The sequence below is a fragment of the Ipomoea triloba genome, chromosome 9 (genome assembly GCF_003576645.1).
Source record: "Ipomoea triloba cultivar NCNSP0323 chromosome 9, ASM357664v1".
In the NCBI taxonomy this organism is placed as follows: domain Eukaryota; kingdom Viridiplantae; phylum Streptophyta; class Magnoliopsida; order Solanales; family Convolvulaceae; genus Ipomoea; species Ipomoea triloba.
The window spans coordinates 30,084,774-30,091,738 of record NC_044924.1 but is presented as its reverse complement, the minus strand read 5'-3'; positions in this window follow the sequence as shown (position 1 = coordinate 30,091,738).

Genomic DNA, 6,965 nt, shown 5'->3' with positions numbered 1-6,965 from the left:
ATTCAGCTTTGTTGGAGAATTGTTAGTGTATCGAGACCAAGGTTGATATCTTGATCGCTTGATGTCTCGAACTTAAATATCGAGAGGTCTATCTCTCGAACTCTGTTTATGTCTCGAACTGGATAACTGTATCGAGAGGTCCTACCTCTCGAACTCTGCTTATGTCTCGAGACTTAGTTGATGTCTCGCAGACCCTTATTCCTCCAGTGTTGTCCCATGCCTTCTTCTGATCTGTCTATATGATTACAATACACGAGACTTCTAAGATGTTCAAACAAATTTACCTCAAGCTTAAATATTTTCCGAGTTGAGCTCAAAGTTACTCGGTTGTATTTTCGCTCTTGGTTTACTTGTCGAACTTACAGCGTTTTGCCTATGCGTCGAGACTCGGGGATTTCTACTTAACAGTTGGTATCATCAAAACCTATTACATGATGTTCCTAACATGGAGGGCCGCTGATGAGATGTCTAACCCGCTTTGAGGCCAAACTCGTGATGGTCGAGCTGCATTCCGGACTTTGCTCTGCCCATTAGGGGGGCCGGGCCTTGGCAAGAAGAATAATGCTGATCGGCTACTATTGGCCATCGATCCAATTAGACTGTGAGGCATTAGCAAAGTCGTGTGAACCCTGTCAACTTTACGCTCGAGTCCCAGGCAGGCCGGCCACCTTTTATCACCCGGTCAGTTCTGCAATACCATTCGCCAACACCTTTTATCACCCGGTCAGTTCTGCAATACCATTCGCCAAATGGGGTTATCACCCGGTCAGTTCTGCAATACCATTCGCCAAATGGGGGGTAGACATCTTGGGACCTGCAATACCATTCGCCAAATGGGGGGTAGACATCTTGGGACCTGCAAGAAGAATAATGCTGATCGGCTACTATTGGCCATCGATCCAATTAGACTGTGAGGCACTAGCAAAGTCGTGTGAACCCTGTCAACTTTACGCTCGAGTCCCAGGCAGGCCGGCCACCTTTTATCACCCGGTCAGTTCTGCAATACCATTCGCCAAATGGGGGGTAGACATCTTGGGACCTTTCCCGCAGTTGACCGGTCGACGCCGCTTCATAATCGTTGCTGTGGACTACTTTTCGAAATGGGTAGAGGCCGAACCACTAGCGACGATTACATCTCAGCAGTGCGCTCGGTTTATATGGCGAAACGTGATCTCCCGCTTTGGGGTTCCAGTTCAGTTGGTGACCGACAACGGAAGACAGTTCGAGAGCGAGTATTTCCAAAATTTCTTAGCAACGGTGGGCACCAGGTCGCTCCGTTCTTCCGTAGCATATCCTCAAGGGAACGGTCAAGTAGAGAATGCGAACCGAACCATCCTGGAAGGACTGAAAAAGAAGTTGCACTCGGCCGGACGAAGCTGGGCAGACGAGCTCCCGTACATCTTGTGGTCGTACCGGACTACGCCTCGAGAGGCCACGAANACTTTTCGAAATGGGTAGAGGCCGAACCACTAGCGACGATTACATCTCAGCAGTGCGCTCGGTTTATATGGCGAAACGTGATCTCCCGCTTTGGAGTTCCAGTTCAGTTGGTGACCGACAACGGAAGACAGTTCGAGAGCGAGTATTTCCAAAATTTCTTAGCAACGGTGGGCACCAGGTCGCTCCGTTCTTCCGTAGCATATCCTCAAGGGAACGGTCAAGTAGAGAATGCGAACCGAACCATCCTGGAAGGACTGAAAAAGAAGTTGCACTCGGCCGGACGAAGCTGGGCAGATGAGCTCCCGTACATCTTGTGGTCGTACCGGACTACGCCTCGAGAGGCCACGAAGGAAACGCCTTTCGCACTAGTTTATGGCGCCGAAGCCCGCCTGCNGTGAGGCACTAGCAAAGTCGTGTGAACCCTGTCAACTTTACGCTCGAGTCCCAGGCAGGCCGGCCACCTTTTATCACCCGGTCAGTTCTGCAATACCTTTCGCCAAATGGGGGGTAGACATCTTGGGACCTTTCCCGCAGTTGACCGGTCGACGCCGCTTCATAATCATTGCTGTGGACTATTTTTCGAAATGGGTAGAGGCCGAACCACTAGCGACGATTACATCTCAGCAGTGCGCTCGGTTTATATGGCGAAACGTGATCTCCCGCTTTGGAGTTCCAGTTCAGTTGGTGACCGACAACGGAAGACAGTTCGAGAGCGAGTATTTCCAAAATTTCTTAGCAACGGTGGGCACCAGGTCGCTCCGTTCTTCCGTAGCATATCCTCAAGGGAACGGTCAAGTAGAGAATGCGAACCGAACCATCCTGGAAGGACTGAAAAAGAAGTTGCACTCGGCCGGACGAAGCTGGGCAGACGAGCTCCCGTACATCTTGTGGTCGTACCGGACTACGCCTCGGGAGGCCACGAAGGAAACGCCTTTCGCACTAGTTTATGGCGCCGAAGCCCGCCTGCCAGTGGAAGCGTGGATACCGACCTCTAGAGAGTGGAGCTATGATGAGAACGGCAATGACTCCTTAATAATCATCGAGTTGGATTCTGTGGAAGAGAGGAGAGAAGTCGCAGCCCGGAGGGTCGAAGAATATCAAAAGAAATTGAAAGCATACCGCGACCCTAAAGTGCGCCCCCGCTACTTTCAAGTAGGGGATTACGTGCTGAGAGAGAGACAGGCCAGCAAACCGCTAGAGAACGGGAAATTGGCCCAGAGCTGGGAAGGTCCCTACGTCGTTTCGGCTGTAGTGAGACCTGGGACCTACCGGCTCGAAACCACCACTGGCAAACCGGTCGACCGCATTTGGAATTCCCAGCATTTGGTCCATTTTTATCAGTAGGTTGTAATAGGTTCGGGAGCCTGCGTGCCCCAATTTACCTTCGCCCTGCGAGGCTGTTCTGTTTGAAATGTAGTATCGCCCGGTCAAGTCGATTTTTCCTGTTAAATGTGTTTAATGGTGAGAGCAAGGTGCTCACCCCGGGAGTAAGGTGCCCGGTTACCGGTCTTCGGACCTTAATGGTGAGAGCAAGGTGCTCACCCCGGGAGTAAGGTGCCCGGTTACCGGTCTTCGGACCTTAATGGTGAGAGCAAGGTGCTCACCCCGGGAGTAAGGTGCCCGGTTACCGGTCTTCGGACCTTAATGGTGAGAGCAAGGTGCTCACCCCGGGAGTAAGGTGCCCGGTTACCGGTCTTCGGACCTTAATGGTGAGAGCAAGGTGCTCACCCCGGGAGTAAGGTGCCCGGTTACCGGTCTTCGGACCTTAATGGTGAGAGCAAGGTGCTCACCCCGGGAGTAAGGTGCCCGGTTACCGGTCTTCGGACCTTAATGGTGAGAGCAAGGTGCTCACCCCGGGAGTAAGGTGCCCGGTTACCGGTCTTCGGACCTTAATGCAAAAGTAAGTGTTTAAAAGGAGAAAGCAAAAGATGCTACGAGTGAAAGCGGCTCCAAGGCCGTTAAAAATAAGAGTATCACCCGACACAACGAGGCCGGGCTCTCGAAACGAGACGACTCAAAGGTCGTCAAAACGAATTAATACCCGGCACAACGAGGCCGGGCTCTCGAAACGAGACGACTCAAAGGTCGTCAAAACGAATTAATACCCGGCACAACGAGGCCGGGCTCTCGAAACGAGACGACTCAAAGGTCGTCAAAACGAATTAATACCCGGCACAACGAGGCCGGGCTCTCGAAACGAGACGACTCAAAGGTCGTCAAAACGAATTAATACCCGGCACAACGAGGCCGGGCTCTCGAAACGAGACGACTCAAAGGTCGTCAAAACGAATTAATACCCGGCACAACGAGGCCGGGCTCCCGCGTTTACTGTCTAAGGGCGTTCGGCCGACTGCTCGGCCCCGGGCTCCGTCGCACCCTCTGCCGCTGGTCAAGCATCGGGGGCTTCCGCAACCTCCGCCGTTGGTCCAGCGGAAGCGTCGGTGAAAGAGACCGGTAGTACTTGCCCCTCAGAGACGGTTGAGAACGGCGTCGGGCCAGGGTCGGGCACCTCTTCGGGGAGCACGGCCAGAACCCTGTGGAGGTCGTCGTCGTCGATCGAGACTTCTAAGGCAGCTCGAACGTCGTTCTGCATGGCTCGACGACCACTGTTGAACGCCCAAGTCCCGAACTCGTACATTAAGTCCTCCCCGACCGGCGTGCGCGAGATGGCCGCAAGAACGGCCTCACCTGTCTCCCGCCCTCGGCAGATATGCTTAGCCAGGAGGACGGGATCCGTCAAAACCTTCTCGCCCAAATCAGCCCGCTCCAGGATCCTCCTTCCGGTCTCTTCAGCCGTCTTCAGTTTCCCCTCGAGCTCTTTAATCCGCTGTTCCCGCTTAGCAAGAGACCTTTTGAGCGGGGCCACGTCCCGACGATGGATCTCGTCCCCGTCCTTGGCCCGGGCATACAGATCGGTGACCGAGTGCGCCATCTGAAAGAGAAAGGTGGTGAGAAGACCGGTAGACGCTAACAAGAACACGATTAATCACTTCGCGATACCTGGATGAGGTCGCGAGCGATGCGCTCTCCCACTAGAGCGGTCGACCATCCGCTTGTCTTCTCCGGAGGAGGAGCCGCGGCGCAGATCCTCGTTAGCAGAGCGGCGGAGGATTCGTCCCCGTGCTTCATGAGCACGTCGATCACGGGGGTCGTGGACCCGGACCCGTCGCGACGGGAACGTTTCACGACCGTGACCTCCTCGACCTCGGGCACCTCTTTCTCTTTCCCTCGCTTGGCAGCCCGGGCTGCATCCTGCTCGTTATCCAGATCGGCAGGGTGGGTCGCGTCCAAAGGTAGACCGACGGGCACGGGCGCTCGCCGGTAGGATCCGCAGGCTTCGAGGGCTCGACCTTCTTAGCCCCCAGACTGATCTTCTTGGCGGGTGCAGGCGGGCGAGCTGATACCGGGAAGCTCCTCATGGCACCTGAAAGCAAGGAAGACAAGACTTAGTATACCGACCTTCGTAAAACCGACCTCAGATCGGTAAGTCTTACAAACCTCGTGACCCAGCCTCAGGAGGGGGAGGTCTGACGGCAACCGTCACCACCGCCCTCTTAGGCGTGTACTTCTCGGGCAAATCATATCTGGGGGGCTCGAGGTCTGCTTCCAGGTATTCCTCGGGAGATCGGAAGACCTCGTACTCGTATTCCTCGGCGGAAATCTTTATGGCCGCGTCATCTAGAGCCCGGCTTTTCCTAGGTCGTTTGTGCTCCGTCGCGAACTCTGACCACTCTCGGTCAACAGGAAGCGGCCACGGGTATCGGACCAACAGGATCCGGTTTTTCCAGCCTCTATTGTTTTCGGGCAAATGTAAAATTTTGCAGAAGTGCTCACGAGACTGTATGCATAGGACGCCACCCCCGTGCTTGATAGATAGAGGCCGGACCGAGAAGAGGTACCGGAAAAGCTCTAGAGTCGCTGGGAGACCGTGGCGGTTACATATTTGTGGGAAGCATGCGAGAGTACGGTGGGCATTAGGGGCAATTTGCCCGGGCAAAACACCATAGTATTTCATGAAACCCAGCAAAAAGGGGTGGAACGGGAAGGTCAACGGGGCCTTGATGGAATCCAAGTGCATCCCGAGCCAGTCCCCATTCGTTCGGACGACGATGCTCCCTAACGACCGTTTGGTCTCATAGTTAACAGTCCCGGTTAACAGGGCCCGGACTTCTTCGATCTCCCCGCGAGTGAGAAGACTGGTGTGTCGCCGCAGGCCGCTGCTGTCTAATCGGATTCTGCTGGCGGCCACTGGAGGTGTAGAATCGACTGGTAGACCGGCGAACCAGTCCCTACCATAGGCCGTAGGGGCAGGCTTTCCTCGACCTGAGGGCCCTGCTTCCATGGAAAGAGGCTCCATAACGGGCCGAGAGTCTGCTTCGTCATTCTCAGCCCTCGGTTGGTTATGAGCCCGGACCGAGCCCTCGGGTTCTGAGTAAGTGTCTATGGCGTTGAGGTCAGAGTCATAAGTCGAGACCGTGAACGATCCGACTTCGACTGAGTCACCGTAGCTGTGGTGGGATAGGTTTTGACTATCCGATCCGCTCATGGCTGTACCTAGCAAGGACAAGGAGGTGTCTTACTAAGGTCAGCCCGGGACTCGAGATCACCCGAAATCGTAAAACGAATGTATCCACGAGTATAAGCAAAGGGAGTTACCTGTCAGAGAAAATTCGAAAACGTGCTGAGGTCGACAACGCTAAAGATCGGGAAGTATAGGTAGCTCGGGAGGCTCTGAGTTTGTCTCGTTCGTGAAAGCCGAAAACACCATACGTACCACGCTTTTATAGAGGGAGAAAGAAGGGGCTGACGGTTCGGCTCCCCACGCCGTAGACCTAGCCTAGGCCCAAGTTCCGAGGTTCGTGCGAACGTGACACGTGGACACTAGGGCTGACGACACCCGCCGACGACGTTTTCCTTGTCCCGTTCTGTTGATCAACCTTGGATAGTGCGACCCGGACCCGATCTTACAGCCCGGACTTTTTCCTCAGCGATCGTAAAAGACCGGGCTGGGGGGCTAGATGATAGGGCTAAAATCCGGTCTCCGTATCCCGATCTCTCTCTCTGAAAAAGGACTCAGCCAGGCCCTTAGATTCTATTCCCGGTCTGACGAGCCTTGTACAATACACTCCGGGTCGCCGCGGCAACCCGGGCGGGATTCGAAGTGGGGGTCTCATATCCACCTATCATAAGCGCATTGGACCGATAGCGTGACCGGTGCATGTCTACCACGTGTCATGCATGCAGCCCGACCGGAGTAGGCCTGACCATATCCGCTATAAAAAGCACATTTAATGTAGAGAGTAAGGGGGCTTTTGGCTGGGACCTCTGGAACAGCAGCTAAAGAGACCGGGAGCCGCTGACCCACTGTCACGGAGCTCGGTCACACTTAGAGTATTTTTTCCTGTACTCTACCATATATTAATACGAATATTCTCTTCCGTATTATTCCGTATCAATGCCCTAAAATGCCTTTTCCTTTTAAAATTCACCCTAAATCTTTTAAAAATTATAAAAACAGTCTCAAA